This window comes from Carcharodon carcharias, chromosome 7, assembly GCF_017639515.1.
Source record: "Carcharodon carcharias isolate sCarCar2 chromosome 7, sCarCar2.pri, whole genome shotgun sequence".
Lineage (NCBI taxonomy): Eukaryota > Metazoa > Chordata > Chondrichthyes > Lamniformes > Lamnidae > Carcharodon > Carcharodon carcharias.
In genome coordinates this window covers 14,840,069-14,859,172 of record NC_054473.1, presented here as the reverse complement: position 1 = coordinate 14,859,172, position 19,104 = coordinate 14,840,069, and the positions used below count along the sequence as shown (strand labels likewise).

The 19,104-nt window shown below is 46.5% G+C and overlaps 1 long non-coding RNA gene across 3 annotated transcripts in view; it reads left to right on the top strand.

Annotated features, from left to right (window-relative positions):
• LOC121280302 overlaps positions 1 to 10,751 on the top strand; it is a 66,344-nt gene extending 55,593 nt beyond the window's left edge. For 2 of the 3 annotated variants that reach the window (XR_005943586.1, XR_005943588.1), the window contains exon 5: positions 1,236 to 1,863. This is a non-coding gene — a long non-coding RNA (uncharacterized LOC121280302). Of the gene's footprint in view, positions 1 to 1,235; positions 1,864 to 10,304 lie in introns of those variants that run through there. The other variant, XR_005943587.1, reaches the window with a different exon arrangement.
• The last annotated feature ends 8,353 nt before the right edge of the window (positions 10,752 to 19,104 follow it).

The following is a 19,104-nucleotide window of genomic DNA, read 5'->3' as shown; positions in this document are numbered from 1 at the left end:
GAGATGTCCTCCCTGCCTTCTTGGCCAGATTTAAAAGATTCCCACGGCATTATTTGCAAGAAGCAAATGACACGCAATGACATGAAAATTGGTGAGGTGGTAAATAGTGAGGAGGATAGCTTTGGATTACAGGAGGATATAGATGGGCTGGTCAGATGGGTTGTTCAGTGGCGAATGGAATTTAATCCGGATAAGTGTGAGGTGATGCCCTTGGGCAGGACAAACAAGGCACGGGAATACACGATGAATGGTAAGACTCTGGAAAGTACCGAGGATCAGAGGGGCCTTGGTGTACATGTCCACCAGTCACTTAAGGTAGAGGGTGATAAGGTGGTTAAGAAGGCAAATGAGATACTTGCCTTTATTAGCCGAGGCATAGAATATAAGAGCAGGGAGGTTTTGCTGGAACTGTATAAAACACTGGTTAGGCCACAGCTAGAGTATTGTGTGCAGCTCTGGAATCCGCATTATAGGAAGGATGTGATTGCACTAGAGAGAGTGCAGAGTAGATTTACCAGGATGTTGCCTAGGCTGGAGAGTTTTAGTTATGAGGAGAGATTGGATAGACTGGAGTTATTTTCCCTGGAGTAGAGGAGATTGAGGGAGGATATGATTGAGATGTATAAAATTATGAGGGGCATAGATAGGGTAGACAGGAAGGAACATTTCCCCTTGGTGAAGGGTTCATTAACCAGGGGGCATAGATTTAAGGTAAGGGGCAGGAGGTTTAGAGGGGATGTGAGGAAGAATTTTTTCACCCAGAGGGTGGTAGAAATCTGGAACTCACTGCCTGAAAGGGTGGTAGAGGCAGAAACCCTCATAACATTTAAGAAGTATTTGGATGTGCGTTTGCAATGCCATGGCATACAAGACTATGGACCTAGTGCTGGAAAATGGGATTAGAATAGTTAGGTACTTGTTTGACTGGCGCAGACTCAATGGGCCGAAGGGCCTTTTTCTGTGCTGTAGACCTCTATGGCTCTATGACTATGACTCAGCGCAGGGGAATTCTCCCGGTGTCCTGCCCAATATTTATCCCTAGACCAGCATAACAAAAAGAATGTGTTCCGACGAAGAGTCCTTGGGTGGGATTTTATGGCCCTGTCACAGTGGGGGCTGGACCATTAAACATGGTGAGCCGTTCAAAAGCCCATTGACTTCGGCAGGACCAGAAAATCCCACCAGTGGGAGGGGCTGTAAAGCTCCACCCATTAACTCTGTTTCTCTCTCCACAGATGCTGCCGGACCAGCTGAGCATTTTCTGTTTTTATAACAAAAGGAAACGTTCTTCTCATTATCACATGACGATTTGCTGTTTGCACATTGGCTGCCATGTTTCTTACATTCCAAAAGTGATGACACTCCAGAAAGAACTCCATCGCCCGTGAGGCACTATGAGCCACCCTGAACCATGGGGTGGGGGGGTAAAAAGCGATATATAAATGCAAGCCTTTTTCTCAAAGTGAGAAATCTTGATTTGCCCTCAAATTGTGTAAGAGGGGGAGGTTTTTAGAGTGGAAATGTGAAATTATGGAACAGGACGTGTGGGGTCTGAGATCAGGGGATCGAGGGTGGGACTCAGCTGAAAGTCGGGAGCCAAAGGAATGAGGTCTCGCAGCTTGGAGACTTCATTATAGCTTAAGTGCAATATAATTACAGGGGAAAACACAATCATTTAATCAGACTGCATCCTGAGGCTATATTACTCCACATAACCTTCAAATCAAGGTTCTAAGACCGAAGCATCATCAAAAGAAATAATTTTGATGTTACAGAAAACTAAGGGATGTTTTATTCCATAAAGTAAATGGAAGTTAAATTTCTGCCGTGAAAGATCAGCCAAATATTGTGGATTGCCGTTTTTATAAAAAGTCATTCTCACAAAATGAGTGCCACTGGCCATTGTGTAACCTTACTCGCCCTGTTTGATTAAACTGAGTGACATATGGTGCCGCCTCAGAGGATAATTAAGAGTCAACCACCACGTGGGATTGGAATCACATAAAGGCTACATTGAGTCAGGATGACATTTCCTTCCTTAAAGCGCATGAGTGAATCAGCTGGGCCTTTTAAGACATTCCGATAGCTTTATGATCGCCGATATCAGCTTTTCGTTTCCGCATTTTTTTAAAACCTGGACCAGGACCTTATGGCCCCTCCCACCCGGCGGGATATTACGGTCTCATGTGGAGCCTTAAGTGGCTCGACGCATCCGCCGGGGGTTGCGGGGGGGTGGGGGGGTTGGGGAGACACGCTGCGGAGGGACTGTACAAATCCTGGCCCTGAATTCAAATCCCCACGGCAGTCTTTGAATTCCCATTGGCTGGATTATTAGCCTAAACCTTGTGGAATAACATTAGCCCTTTTTCACTGCTGCTATTAATCGGAAGTCTGGATCACCATGGTTGGGAACAACTTCCCAGACCACTGCTTGTGCCAAAATTGTAAATGTGAGCTTTAAGGACTTGTTTATGATTTCACAAATAACACACAGAGAGAAAAAAAACCCTTAAATTTTTAATATAATCCTGGCCAATACTTGAGCTATACAGCAGGTGTAGAATTCCTTGAAGTTAGCAAATCTCCTTCATTTGTTAACTTGAAAACAAATGTTAGCGAGGCATATTTATTTTAAGATTACAGTCAATGTTAGTAGCTCTCCCAACTGCTCACAACAAGTTAGATAATATCCCTGAAGCCTGTCCACCATCTACAAGGCACAAGTCAGGAGGGTGATGGAATACTCCCCACTTGCCTGGACCAGTGCAACTCCCATAACACCTAAGAAGCTCAACACTGTCCAGGGAAAAGAAGCCTGTTTGATTGGCACCTCAAACCCACCTTCAACATTCACTACCTCCACCGCCAGTGTAACAGTGTGCACCATCTATAAGATGCACTGCAGCTCCACCCAGGCTCCTCTGACAGAACCTTCCAAACCCATGACCCCTGCCACCTTGGAGGACAAGGGCAGCAGATATTGCCATTCCTTCACTGTCGCTGAGTCACAGCACTGTGGGTGTACCTACACCACATGGACAGCAGCAGTTCAAGAAGTTGGTTCACCACCACCTTCCCGAGGGCAATTAGGGATGGGCAACAAATGCTTGCCTTGTCAGTGACTCTTAAATCCCAGGAATGAACAAAAAATTGGGGCTTTGTAAAGACAGCAGAATTATATCTTGTGACTCATACTATATTATTTTGCTGATAAAGTGCCTGTCCCTTTAAGACCATGTGATCCGTTTTCTGTAGTATTGTGAGGTAACTGGAAGCTGGCTCATCGCCAGAGCCATGGGCACAACGACCTAGGCAGACACTCCAGTGCAGTACTGAGGAAGTGCCACACTGTCTTTCAGCTCAGGCATTAAACCAAAGTCCTGGGCTGGATGTTTTTTTTACACCCCGCCAGGCGTGTTTGTGATGAGGGGGCACGTAAAATAGGACAGGTACCCACCTGGTCACCTTCCTGTCCACCCCTGAACTCACCCCCATAATACAGGGGGTGTGGGTGGGTGCCAAAATCGGCAGCCTTGCTCCGGGATCCATAGGGCCTTCTTGGTACTGCTTACAGTCCCGGCAGCCAGCTCTGCTGGATCTGCTGGATCTGCTGGGCAACCGGAATGGCCGGCAGTTGCCTCCGGTGCTACTTTCCCCCCCACAGTGAGGGGCAGCCTATTTATCCTGCTCACCAGGGGCAGATTTACAACAAAAAAAACACCGTGCCATGGCACAGACCTCCAAATGACTGGGGGGGGTGGTGGGGGGGCCAAAAATTCAGGACAGTGCCGGAGCCAACCAGAGCAAGCCGGAACACCGCCCCGGCACCTTCCAGCAGACTTGTACATGGGTCTGCCAAATCTGACTGATCTTTGAGAAAGATCACTAGTGAGCCTATCAGCAGCAAATGCAGAGAGAAACCAGCCTGCGATTGGATGAGCAGCAAAGAGTGGAAATGTAGGTTTTAAAGAAGGATCCCAGACAGGGCAGCACAGCGGATCCCAGGCAGCGCATAACAGCGGATCCCAGACAGGGCAGCACAGTGGATCCCAGACACGGCAGCACAGCAGATCCCAGACAGGGCAGCACAGTGGATCCCAGACAGGGCAGTACAGTGGATCCCAGACAGGGCAGCACAGCGGATCCCAGACAGGGCAGCACAGCGGATCCCAGGCAGGGCAGCACAGCGGATCCCAGGCAGCGCAGCACAGTGGATCCCAGGCAGCGCAGAACAGTGGATCCCAGGCAGCGCAGCACAGTGGATCCCAGACAGGGCAGCACAGCGGATCCCAGACAGGGTAGAGAGCCCCAGGTGAGGCAGTGGATGGATCCCAAATGAGGCAGTGGACCCCAGGCAAGGTGAGAGAGAGAGAGAATGTGAGGGTGATGGAGGACAGAGAGTGTGTGTGAGTTTGTTGGGGGTAGAGAGTGTGTGTATAAAGGTGGTGGGGGGTGAGAGAGAGTGTGTAAGGGTGGTGGGGGGAGAGAGAGAATGTGAGGGTGATGCGGGGAGAGAGAGTGTGTAAGGGTGGTGGGGGGAGAGACAGTGTGTAAGGGTGGTGGGGGGAGAGAGAGAATGTGAGGGTGATGGGGGAGAGAGAGTGTGTAAAGGTGGTAGGGGGAGAGAGAGAGTGTGTAAGGGTGATGGGGGCAGAGAGAGTATGTGGGTGGTGGGGGCAGAGAGACTGTGTGAGTAAGGGGGTTGGGGTGAGATGGAGTGTTGTAGGAAATCCATGATCAGAATCACAGCTTCATTGTTAAAAGATAAATCCCGTTTTTGCAGAGCTCGGGGTCACTGTGCTGCCTCGCCTGGGGCTCGCTTATCCCATTTGAACTTTCCTTCTTTAATACCTACATTTCCAGGCTGCTGCTCATCCAATCGCAGGATTGACTGTGTAAAACCCAGTTCTGTCAGACATTTTTAATCTGCCTAAAATCAAGGGCAGTTTCTTCGCAATATAAAGTGACATCAGGGCCAGAACGTTCCCCCACGGTGGGGCTGGTGAGCCACTGAAATCTCCATTCACATCGGTGGGATCGGAAGATCCCCCCCCCCCCCCCCCCCCCCCCCCCCCCCCCCCCCCAGCGTGAGGGGCTAGAAAATCCTAGCCCATGAGTCTGGCAGCTCAAAACACAAAAAATGAAGGCGGGGCAAGGAGATGAAGCTAAGCAAAAAGACAGTTTGTCATCTCATTTTAAAATGTTTGAAGCAATAAATACTGGACATTCACCAAAAAGTATGGGCAGGGAAACATCTGAATTATCTGATCTGTTGTTTATCTGGTGCTGTTGTTGTCTGGTGCACTGACCTCTACCTCGCAGAGGCTGAGCGTCAGCTCGCAGACACTTCCTCCTACCTCTCCCTGGACCATGACCCCACCACTGAACATCAAGCCATTGTTTCCAGGACTGTCACTGACCTCATCTCCTCTGGAGATCTTCCTCCTACAGCTTCCAACCTGATAGTCGCCCAACCTCGGATGGCCCGCTTCTACCTCCTACCCAAAATCCACAAACAGAACTGTCCCTGTAGACCGATCGTGTCAGCTTGCTCCTGCCCCACGGAACTCATTTCTCATTATCTTGACTCCCTTCTCTCTCCCCTTGTCCAGTCCCTTCCCAGCTACATCCGTGATTCCTCTGACATCTTACGTCACATCAACAATTTCCAGTTCCCTGGCCGCAACTGCTTCCTCTTCACCATGGACGTCCAATCCCTCTACACCTCCATCCCCCACTGGGATGGTCTGAGGGCCCTTAGCTTCTTCCTCGAACAGAGGCCCAAACAATCCCCATCCACCACTACTCTCCTCCATCTGGCTGAACTTGTTCTCACACTGAACAATTTCTCCTTCAACTCCTCTCACTTCCTCCAAATAAAAGGTGTGGCTATGGGTACCCGCATGGGCCCCAGCTATGCCTGTCTCTTTATGGGGTATGTGGAACATTCCTTGTTCCAGTCCTACTCCGGCCCCCTTCCACAACTCTTTCTCCAGTACATCGATGATTACTTCGGTGCTGCTTCATGCTCTCGTCGGGACTTGGAAAAATTTATTAATTTTGCTTCCAATCTCCACCCCTCCATCATTTTCATATGGTCCATCACTGACACTTCCCTTCCCTTCCTTGACCTCTCTGTCTCAATCTCTGGTGATAGACTGTCCACCAATATCCATTACAAGCCTACCGACTCCCACAGCTACCTCGACTACAGCTCCTCACGCCCCGCTTCCTGTAAGGACTCCATCCCATTCTCTCAGTTCCTTCACCTCTGTCGCATCTGTTCTGATGATGCTACCTTCGAAAACAGTTCCTCTGACATGTCCTCCTTCTTCCTTAAGCGAGGTTTTCCACCCACTGTCGTTGACAGGGCCCTCAACTGTGTCCGGCCCATCTCCCGCGCATCTGCCCTCAAGCCTCCTCCTCCCTCCCAGAAACATGATAGGGTCCCCCTTGTCCTCACTTATCACCCCACCAGCCTCCGCATTCAAAGGATCATCCTCCGCCATTTCCGCCAACTCTAGCATGATGCCACCACCAAACACATCTTCCCTTCACCCCCCCCCCCGGCGGCATTCCGTAGGATCGTTCCCTCCGGGACACCCCGGTCCACTCCTCCATCACCCCCTACTCCTCAACCCCCGGCTATGGCACCTCCCCATGCCCACGCAAAAGATGTAACACACCTGCTCCTTCACTTCCTCTCTCCTCACTGTCCAAGGGCCCAAACACTCCTTTCAAGTGAAGCAGCATTTCACTTGCATTTCCCCCAACCTAGTCTACTGCATTCGTTGCTCCCAATGCAGTCTACTCTACATTGGAGAGACCAAACGTAAACTGGGCGAACGCTTTGCAGAACACCTGCGGTCTGTCTGCGAGAGTGACCCAAACCTCCCTGTCGCTTGCCATTTTAACACTCCACCCTGCTCTCTTGCCCACATGTCTGTCCTTGGCTTGCTGCATTGTTCCAGTGAAGCCCAACGCAAACTGGAGGAACAGCACCTCATCTTCCGACTAGGCACTTTACAGCCTTCCGGACTGAATATTGAATTCAGCAACGTTAGGTCTTGAACTCCCTCCTCCATCCCCACCCCCTTTCTGTTTCTTCCCCCTTCCTTTTGTTTTTTCCAATAAGTTACATAGATTTTTCTTTTCCCACCTATTTCCATTATTTTTAAATCTTTTCTGCCCCCTCACCCCCACTAGAGCTATACCTTGAGTACTCTACCATCCATTCTTAATTAGCACATTCGTTTAGATAATATCACCAACTTCAACACCTCTGCGTTCTTTTGTTCTTTTGTCTGTGACATCTTTGGTTATCTGCTCCTCTCACTGCTTGCTTGTTCCTACAACCACACCCCCCCTCCACTTCTCTACCCCCACCGCCCCCCACCTTAAACCAGTTTATATTTCACCCTTCTCCTTGGATTCACCTAGTTCTGTTGAAGGGTCATGAGGACTCGAAACGTCAACTCTTTTCTATTCCGCCGATGCTGCCAGACCTGCTGAGTTTTTCCAGGTAATTCTGTTTTTGTTTTGAATTTCCAGCATCCGCAGTTTTTTGTTTTTATGAATTATCTGATCGTTTGCAGAGTTGTGGAGATATCACAGTGACAGTAGAAGTGGAACCTGAAGTGAAAAAATATTGGTGATTTTGTTGAAGTAAGGGAAGTAAGTACCCTGATGACATTGCACTATGGCCAAAATCTGTTTCATTGGATATGACAGAATATTTCTTATTAAATACACCGATAAATGTAGGTAATGTGGACAATTTGAAAGGTATGAGGCTGGAGGTTAAAAGCAATTTAGAGGTCTTCATGAATTCCATTTCTGAGGATGAAGAAAAATGGGACAACAAGAATGGGAAATTGGTTGATTTTTTTCCAGAAAGCTCGAAGGCAGTTACTTGGCAAATTAATCCCTGAACCTAGTAAAGGAAACCAATCGCTCATTGACAGGCACTCTGATGCAGGAACGTTGGAAGTGATATAGCTGATCATGAAACTTCCAAAGCTCATATTAATGCCGTGTGTAAGTTAGTTCAAAGGTGTAAATTATCTGGAAGAGTTGATTCTGTGTTATTGGCTCAGATTGAAAAGGAGCGTTCTTATTGGAGGAAAGCGCTGTGACCTATTGTTGCTGGGGTCAAACTGCTGTCTCCTTTGGGAAGACCTCTCAGAGGACATGATGAGTCATCATTGTCAGAGCGAAAAGGTAATTTTTTTAGCCTGCCTTGAATATCTTAGTGAATTTGATGATTTTCTCAAAGAGCATTGGAAAAAGTTGTCAGCATTGTGGGCTCAGGAGAGACCAGCTTTTTAACGCACCAAACCTACGATGAATTCATCACAATAATGGCAGAGCGGCTCAGAAAACAATTCATTGATGAGGTAAAGGACGCCAGGCACTATTCCACAATAGTCGATTCAACACCAGATGTGAGTTATGCGGCCCAATTAACATTAATTTTAAGATATGTGACCAGCGATGGTGAAGTGGTAGAACGATCTCTTTGTTCCGCTAAAACCCCACACGCCTGAATGTCTAGAGACAACGGTTTCACAGATCATTGCAAATTTAGGCTTGGACATCGAAAATTGTCGTGGGAAGGGCTTCGATGGTGTTGCAAATATGGCAGGAAATTATTCAGGTCTACGGGCAAGACCAAACAATGCAAGCCCCTCTGCTTTACTCACGCCATGTTCCAGCCATTCCTTCAACTTAACCTGCAACGTTGCAGCTGAATCTTGTGAGAGAGCGACACATTTTTTTTTTACTTGGTTCAAAACATATATGCCACTTTTATTTTGGTTTTCCCCACTTTGGTGGAATAGGCGGTAATCACACTTGGAGCTTGGAGCAGGCAAATGAAAAACATTTGACAGTCAAAAGAATTTGTGACACCAGGTGGTCTGTTCATGCAGGTGCTGTTTTGACCTGGAAAATGAGCTGTGATGACATTAAAAAAAAACCTTACTAGCCGGAGCCACATCAAATTCAGAAAAAAAAACCCACATGTGAAAATCAAAGCAAAGCCCTGAGCAGAAAGATTTGAAAGGCACGATATTGCTGTCTTTACTCTTTTGTGGAAACGTTTATTTCAAAGGATTAATGCCATCAGCAAAAGGTTGATGCAAATTTATTGAATGCGGCACAATTGTTAGCCTCAGTTAAAAGTTTCGTCACGGAATTTCAAAATGACTATAGCTCAATGGAAGAAGAGGCACTAACATTAACAGGAAATATAGGCTCATCTGATACATCCGATGAGAAGCGGAAGAAAAGCAGGAAGATACTTTTCGATGAAACTATAGGGACAGGGAAATCAATTTTACAAGGGAAAGAGAAGATCAGCGTTGAGACTATCAATGTTATTTGTGGCGCAATAATGGGTGCAATTGCGGAGTAGAGGTGAATCTCTAAAGAAAACTGCTGCATGTTTTTTTGACAGAAGCGTGGAGAAAAATGGTAAAAAGCCACCACAGTGAGAAATTAAGTGAATTCTACGGGGAGGACGTGGATACGCACCTTTTTTGAAGATGAAGTGAAATATTTCATTCATTTATTCGAAAGTGATGAGGTCGTGCTTCGAGCTTGGCAGTTAATTTGTAAATAGACTTGTACATAAATGTTTGCAGGCAACCTTTCCAGATGTGGGAACCATTATGAAAACATTTTTTAACAATACCTGTCACAAATACTTCTGGTGAATGTCCTTTTTCTGTATTGAAGCAAGTTAAAAATGATTTGCAAAATATGAAAAGTTAGGAACATTTGACAAGCTCGGCAATATTGACAAGGGGAAAGTGCCTATTTTCAAGTTATTACTTACGGGGACGTAACTGACGATTTTGCAAAAAGTGTAGAAAAAAAGCCATCTGAATTGTCATGCCAACAAGGCATGAAGAAAAATAACTTTTAAAGACGTGTTTCTCTTCCACATTCTCTTGTTTAAATTCCATTTTTCAAAATGGGCAATTGCTGGCCTGATAAAATGGCTTCAGCAGGTCACATGTTGAATATTCTAAGCTATTCCAATGGGCAAAAGGTTAACATCCTCCTCCTGGAATGTGACGCATATAAGCATTCTAGCCAAAACCAACACAAAGGATCCATAAGTCTGCGCCAGCCAGCTCTGGGCAAAGACAGAGCTATTTGTGACCCGCCATCTCCAAAATGATGCTAATGGCTCTGAAGCTACCTGCTCAAAACACAATGGGTTTTACCAAGGGGGTCTCATTAACTGAATAGCTCTACCCTAAACCAACCTGACTGTTTGAATTGCTTTAACTACACAGCTTTCAAATTCCATCTTCAGCCTCTGCTTTAACCTCTGAAGAGAGGCAGGACACCACGTGATAGCAGCCGGCCTCTGACCACCATCCCTCTCCTAGGCTGGCCTCCAGGAGGAATCCTGGAGGAATCCTACAAAGCGCGCTAATTCCCAGGACACAAGAATACTTTGCTGCGTCCTCAAGTGCCTCAACCATGTTGCTCGGACCAGGACCTGGAATTCTGCCAGACAAGCCCGTCTGAAATTGGACTGGGACTCACTGGACTCGACTCACGTGAATTTATGCCAATACCTTCTGCAGAGGAAGTCAACTTTTATTTTTCAAACTAAAGGAGAAGCTGTGAAATATAGTGAATGGCAGCCTATGTATCTTGTTGATTGGAGTATTGGGTCCTGCACAGGCTCATTCCCAATAAATCCTAATTGTGATGGATGAATCTTTAAAAAGAGAATTACTCGGCAATGTTTTCGCCTGCTATGCAGGTCGCTTACATCGTTTAATTAAAATTATCTAACAAAGGACTCGATCATTCAAAATGCTTCTATACGCATGGCCACATAGTTTTTTTTATTTCCTCATAGATTATAAAAAGCACTTACAACATAAACATGTGAAAATAAGTGCATTCCCAGGTTCCTGCGGTACCAGTTTTCTATTTGGCCTTGCCGCTTTGAAGCTGTCTGTGCAGCAGCGATATCATCGGCTGATTCTTCCATCTCGCTTCTCGTCAGCAAGTTCCAGGTTTGCTCGCCTCGTGTCGCAATATTCACCATCTTGTCTTCAGGCAAGAGGTAAGCCTGGATATCAACAAGGCATGTTGATAATTGTGCAGGCATGTTTTTACGAACGAAGAAGCACTGGCCAATTTTGTGTATTTTCTTGGCTTCGGCCTGAAAATGGAACTGAGCACAAGGCCCTGCTAACTGCAAATCCACCACTGCACCCCCCCCCCCCCACCCCCTCCCCACAGCATCTTATGGCTGTGGGGAGGTCTGGTGTGGTGCAAGTCAGCTCCATGCCAACTTTGTTTCTGGAGGGGGTATTGGTGGAGGTGAGCCATCTGTGTGCCCCCCCGCCCCCCATAAAATGCTGCCCCCCCCCCCTTCCTGCCCTCCCGGATGCACTTCAAGGATAAGCCACTGAGTGTGAAGCAACTTGGGGTGTCACAGGTACATGAAAGAAGCTATGGTGTTGCAACCCTCTATTTCCCCATGGATTTAAGGTTGGCTAAATCATCAAATCAGCTTCCATCTGGACCCAGTATGTTCTCCCAAATATGGCAGAAAACCGAGTGGGAAACAGCCAGGCCGTGAAGTAAATCTTTACAGACTGTCACAGGAAGTCATTGTCTCTTGACCTTCCTGGTGTGGAATGCTCGATCAGTGAACACACTAATAACCTAATAACAGACAGATGTTGGTGTGATGCAGAAGACAAATTATTGTAAATTATTCAATATATATGTTATACAAAACAGATAGCTCAAGGTGTTGATTTAACCGGTGTCTCCCACTCACACGGTCAATATATTTTCAGTCAATGATGTATTTTGCTGATTTGACATAGCGACCAGGAGTAGGGTTGTGTCATTAAAGACCAGCAATTCAGAAGTGTGAAGGGTGTTACACGCTAAATGTGCTGTTCACATATTTAAGCCGTTTGTCTGGAAGTCATGGGGATTAAAATCTTTGCCTCAAAAGTTGCCACATCATCAACCTTCCCTTTGTTTCTGAGTGGAGGCACCTGGGGAACTGTTCGTAAGTTTGATGATGATCCAAGGACGTGTGTAGATAGAAGAACCCTCCATGTGAAAGACAGTAGAGTAGACAGATCTCAATGTTACATCGAATTACATAGGCAGAATTTAATCCAGCCCCTCACAGACGGCCGGGCCCGTTTAATCTTGGGAGAGGGCGCAAGTCGAGAAGCCTCCCACAATTAAGTGGCCAGTGCAAGGAACTTGCTCGCTCGCAATGGATGTCAATTAGGCTCATTAATGAGTCAACTGACACCAACTATCCCTGAGCCCATCGGAATTTAGCGATGGCTCAGGGATGGAATGGGATGAGCATGACTCTCCTGTGCCTCCCGAAGACTGCCCAACAAACTTTGTCGAGTTTACCGAGGCCTACTGGCAGGCTCCCTCGTGGTCGGGCGCTCTTTGCCTGATTAAGGAACCTGTCATTGGGAAGAGGGGGGGGGTGCATGCTCAAAGCCAACCCCCTACCCTTGCCTCCAATGATCCTGTCCAAATTCTCCTATGTGCCCCCTCTCCCCCCCCACCACCCCCCAAGACCCCATCCTGTCCTCACGCATCTTTGACAAGGAATCCGGCAACGATCTCTGGTGAAGTCCTTGGAGCGCGACTGGCAACAGCCACCAGGAGCAGTAGCGCTGCTAATAATGGATTGGCTGGCATCTCTCGGGAGATGGGATTTCTGCCACCAGGGGTTGTCCTAAGTCCCGGGGAAGGCCTGACGCTGGCCAGTTAAGTGCCTGTTAGGGAATTAAATGCTTCAGACCACCCCTCAGGAACGATGTGGACCTCCCAGTAGTTCTCCAGTCCAATGGGTGAGGCCCTCCCTATCACCCACATTAATCCAGCCCAAAGAGCCTACAGCACAGGAACTGGCCATTCAGCCCATCTGGTCTGTGCTGGTGTTTATGTTCCACACAAGTCCTCCTCCTATCTTCTTCACCTGAACCCATCCACATAACCTGCAATTCCGTTCTCCCTCATACTTATCTGGTTTCCCCTAAAATGCACCTATGCTATTCACCTCAACTACACCTTGAGTAGAGTGTTCCACATTCTGACCCACTCTCTGGATAAAGAAGTTTCTCCTGAATTCCCGATTGGATTTATTGTATTTGTGGTCTCCCCTCAAGTGGAAACATCTTTCCTGTCTATCTTATCAACCCACTTCATAACTTTAAAGCTCTCTACAAGATCACACCCTCAACCTTCTCTTTTCTAGAGAACAGAGTCCCAACCTGTTCCACATTTCCTGCTTGGTATGCCTTCTGACTCCGATAGCTCCTTGGGAATCTTAGTTACAATTTCTCCAGTGCTTTCCAGTCTTTTTTATATCACGGAGACCAGTACTGTGCTATGATGGGGGTCTTGGATCCAAATGCAACAGGTGTATTATAATATAGACAGATGGAGCGTTACGCACTTGGGTTAAGTCAATGCCAAGGCAGATTGTTCCAATAAGTTCCCAGTGTTACAACAACAAGGACTTGTATTTTTATAGCACCTTTAACACAATAAAACTTCCCAAATTATGACACCGTACTACATAAGAAGATATTAGTCAGGTGATCAAACGCTTGGTCAAGGAGGTAAGATTTAAGGAGTGTCTTAAAAATATTCGTTTGGTCCTGCAGTATTGCTGAACAAAGACATTTTTTGTTGAAGCTTTTCACCTTGCACTCATCAGGACAATTTGCAAGAGTACCAAATGTAAAAGGAACCACAGTCTCGTTTGTCAGCAATACTTGAGTGTCTTAAAAGAGGAAAATGAGGGAGAGAGGTGGAGAGCTGTGGGAAGGGAATTCCAGAGTTTGAGGCCTAGGCAACTGAAGGCATGGCCACCAATGGTGGAGCAATTAAAGTTGGGGATGATCAGGGGACCAGGATTAGAGGAGTGCAGATATCTCAGAGAGTTGTGAGGCTGGAAGAGATTACAGAGATAGGGAGGGGCGAGGCCACGAAAGGATTTGAAAAGAGGGGTGACGGTTTCTGTGGAATGCAACCCCTGCAGCAAATAAAACATCATTTGCTTATTTCTTTCTCTTTCCGCAATTTCTTTCCTTTTAAGATTCCAGAAGGTGAGTGATGCCAATCTCGGAGAACTGGACGTTTTCCTGTTTCTGCACCAAGTGGCCATCATGGAAGGGGATGCTCTCTCAATATAGCACTAGCTGCATCTCAGTCACTGCAGGATGCCCCTTACTGCTGCAGGGTGGCATTTCCATGTCCAATGTGCGTCATCCAGTTTGAAAGGCTCCCAATTTAGGGGGTCCAGAATTCCTATATGCCCTTTCCAGTGCATACCTTATGCTTACCTTACGAAGAAAGGTTGAGCAGGTTGGGCCTATGCCTATTGGAGCTTAGAAGAATGAGAGGTGATCTTATTGAAACATATAAGATTATGAAGGAACTTGATATAGCATGAATACTTGGAGCATGTTTCCCCTTGTATAGGAGATTAGGTCTAGGGGACACAGTTTAAGAATAATCGGTCTACCTTTTAAGGTGGAAATGAGGACAATGTTTTTCTCCCAGAGGGTCATTAGTCTGTGGAATTCTCTTTGGCAAGGAGCAATGTGGGATTGGTCATCGAATGCATTCAAAGCTGAGCTAAGGTTTTTTATGGACAAGGGAGTCAAGGGCTATGGGAATCAGACAGGAAAGTGGAGCTAAAACCACAACCAGATCTGCCACGATCACATTGAGTGGCAGAGTGGGCTCAAAGGAGCAAATAGCCTACTCCTCTTTATAAGCCCTGTGTTGCTATTTTCCTATGCCAGGAGCGAGTACACCGCAATAGTTCAGTGCTTTCCACAAAACTAGGGATCTGAACTGGTTTCAAATAGAATATGCCTGAGCCTCATTTCCCCATTAAATTGGAAAACATCCGAATCACAAAGAACTTGCATTTATATAGCACCTTTCAACCTTCAGGACATCCAGAAGCTCATCACAGTCAATGAATTTCCTTTGAAGTTCAATCTTTGTTATTTTGTAGCATAAAGAGCATCCAATGTGTGCTCAATAGGATCTTACAAAAGACAATTAGAGGAATGCCCAGTTAACGTCGTCCAGGACACTGAGACAAGTGGTTGTGGTCTTAACTCCACTTTGCTGTCTGCTCCCCCTTGACTCCCTTGTCTATCAAAAATTTGTCTAACTCAGCCTTGAACATATTCAAAGACCCAGTCTCCACTGCTCTCTGGTGAAGAGAATTCCACAGACTGATGACCCTCTGAGAGAAAAACATTCTCCTTCATTCCATCTTAAAAGATAGATCTCTTATTTTGAAACTACGTCCCTGAGATCTAGTCTCCCACACAAGGGGAAACATCCTCCAGGTATCCACACTATATCTATTCTCTTCAGGATCTTATATGTTTCAATAAGATCATCTCTCATTCTTCTAAACTCCAGTGGGTATAGGCCCAACCTGCTCAACCTTTCTTCATAAGGTAAGCACTGGAGAGGGCATATAGGAATATTGGACCCCCTAAATTGGCAACCTGTCAACCATGGGATGATGCACAGTTGGATGACTCCTCGTACCTCTTTGAGAACAGCATAAGTAACTTGCATTTAAATAGCACCTTTTGGGCAGCAAAACACCCCAAATTGCCTCTGAGGAGTATAATCAAAGGAGGAGACTTTGGGTCAGGTGACCAGATGCACGTTCAAAGAGGTTTTTTTTTCATTAGTAGTTATTTGGTAGTACTGAACTTGAGTACCGCTGCAAAAAGAGATGTGCTACCTAATTTGGACTGTTGTCATTTATTGCAAGGGGAATGGAAGATAAAAATAGGATGTTTTACTACAGTTGGTGAGACCACATCTGGAGTGCTGCGCACAGCTTTGACCTCCGTATTTAATAAAGGATTATAAATGCATTAGAAGCAGTTCAGAGAAGGTTCACTGGACTGATACCTGGGATGAGAGGGTTATCCTTTAAGGAAAGGCTGGACAAGCTGGGTCTGTATCCATTGGAGTTCAGAAAAATGAGAGGTCATCGTACTGAACCATATAAAATCCTGAGGGGATTTAACAGGGTGGATGCTGAAAGGTTATTTCCTCTCAGGTAACAGACTGTAACTAGTGGATTTAAAAATACCAGGTCTCTCATTTATGACGGAGGTGAGAAGAATTTTTTTCTCACGGAGAGTCATCCATCTTTGGAGCTCTCTTCCACAGAAAGCAGTGGAGGCGGGTCACTGAATATTTTTAAGGCGGAGGTAGATAGATTCTTGACTAACAAGGGAGCCAAAGGTTATCGGTGGAATGTGGAGGTCACAATCAGATCAGCCATGGTCTTATCAAATGGCAGAGCAGACTCAAGGGGCTGAGTGGCCTACTCCTGCTCCTAATTTGTGTGTTCGTATATTTGTATGTTCGTAAGCTTTTCATTTGCATTCATCAGGGCAGATTCACAGGAACATCAATTCTAAAGGGAACAACAATTTATACTGCATGAGAAGAGAGTGTTGATTGGTTGGCAATGGACATTGTGCATTGCACCTTTTTCAACGAAACAAAAGCTTGGGGGGACAGCCATTCCTTGGTTCATTCCTCATGGCAATGCCTTGATTAATCAGAGTGAACCTGCCTGGTTTGATTTTAAACAAAAGATTTGCAGTTAACATTTCCCTGGTGTATTCTTCATGGCAGCGCCTCTACCAATCAGAGTCCACTTGCCAAGCACAAAGCATTCTCTTCCTGCGCAGTATAAATTGTTATTACTTTTAGAATTGGTATTCTTGCAAATCTGTCCTGATGAGTGCAAGATAAAAAGCTCCAACAACAGGTCCCTTTTTTCAGCAACACTCAAGTTTCTTTTATATTCTTTCACGGAATGTGTGTGCCACTGGCAAGGCCAGCATTTATTGTCCATCCCTAGTTTCCCTTGAGTAGATGGTGGTGAGTGACCTTCTTGAACTGCTGCAGCCCATTCTAAAAGCAGGAAGGAGAGGTTTAGGGAAGGAATTCCAGAGCTTATGGCCTAGGCAGCTCAAGGTATGGCCCCCAACATTGGAATGATGGAAATGGAGATGGACCGTGAAATATTTCACGCTCATCTGAACAATGTCTCAGTGTAATGTTTTACCCAGAGGATTTCACTTCTGACAGCCCAGCTGTCCCTCCTGGCTGCACTGAAGTGTCTGCTTCATTTTCTCAAATCCTGGACCAGGCTTTAACTCACAACCGCTGACTCAGAGCTGTGAGTTGGCAGCAGAGCCAAGGTGACACATAGTTCAATCAATCAGCTCCCACAGCTCATGACTTGCCATGATTTAGCATTACTTAGCATTCGCACTCAGAGGGATAAGGAGAACGGCTAAACAAAATAACAATGAAGTGTTTTATCAAGGTGAATAGCAAGCCTGGTTTCAATCTCTATCCAAAGCATAGGAGATCTGTATGCATGCTCCCTATGGGATTCAGCCCATACTTCTTGCAGTGGACTTATCCGTCCCAGATGTTCAGGAATGAAGCCAAATACAGCGCTGATTCTTCCAGGTACGATACATGGTGTGAAAGAACAGTTCATTGCCCTATATGGCAATCTACATCTTGTGTACCGCCTTACTGCCAGCTCTCGCCAATCAATGGTGCAAGCTTAAACAAAAACAGAATTAGCTGGAAAAACTCAGCAGGTCTGGCAGCATCGGCGGAGAAGAAAAGAGTTGACGTTTCGAGTCCTCATGACCCTTCGACAGAACTTTGAAGGGTCATGAGGACTCGAAACGTCAACTCTTTTCTTCTCCGCCGATGCTGCCAGACCTGCTGAGTTTTTCCAGGTAATTCTGTTTTTGTTTTGGATTTCCAGCATCCGTAGTTTTTTTGTTTTTATCAATGGTGCAAGCTTGATCACTTGTAGGAGTGAGGGAGTGCTGCACTGACAGAGGTGCCATCTTCCTGTGGGGGGAATCAGTGAAAAGAAATGCAGCCATAATGAGAGGTTATAACATTAAAAGAGTTATTTTCCTATAAATGAAAGCTTAAAGAATTGAAAGGGTTCATTTCTTTTTAAAGGGTAAATGTGGTTCACAGGCCCTGACCACAAATTCCTAAATGAAGGGACTTGTCTCTCCTTACAGCAATAGGAGATTCCCTGATAAGAGAGATATATAACAGAAGTCAGAGAGTAACACTTCTTGTTGCAAACTGTCAGGAAAGACAATAAAGTGTGGCATCTGATGAGATGATTTATTCTGATAATCTTAGACCAGTCAAATGAGATTTTTACAAGGTAGCTCAACCTTTGAACTAGAGGGACCTGGGTGTCCTGGTACATGAATCAGGTAAAGTTGATATACAGGTGCAGCAAGTGATTAGGGAGGCAGATGGAATGCCGGTGTTTATTGCAAGAGGAATGGAATATAAAAGCAGGGAGGTTTTGTACTGTACAGCTGTACAGGGCTTTGGTGAGACCGCATCAGGACCAGAATTTCACATCCTTTGCGCGGACGCCTGCCTGACCCCGACAGAGCGTGGCATCACGCGGGGAGACCTCGGGCGCGTGTCCCAACGTCGTTGCGCAATATTCCGCACGGCGGACATGCCGGGCGTGTCAGAAACACGTTCGCCGACAATCAGGCGGGCAACTAAGCCCACGAAGGAGTCGATTGGAAGCGACTTTACGTGGCCCATCCGCTCTGACAGATGTCGGACAGGCCAATTGGCCTGACGTGCTTCGTGGTTTCGCTACAACCTCGATCCAGGGAGGAACGAAACGTCCGAGGTGAAGCATAATTTGAAAAAAAAAAAGAAGTCTGGGTGATTGAGGTCTTTTTTTTTTTGGGGGGAGTCCTGCTGCCAGGTGCTTGAATGTGCCGCGCGGGTGCAGTTTGATGCGTTTTCCTGCTTCCCGTCTAACCTGTGCGGGTCTGCAGCTCCGCAGCCGCTGTCTGCCTTCGAGCGGCTCGCTAGAAGCGCCCCCCCCCCCCCCCCCCGCCCCCACCCCCACCGCGCTCTCACTTTCGTCAGCAACCGCCTTCTCGCCGCTGTCCTCCAGAGCAGCGCCGAGCCTCCTCCCGGTGCCGGTTTCACGCC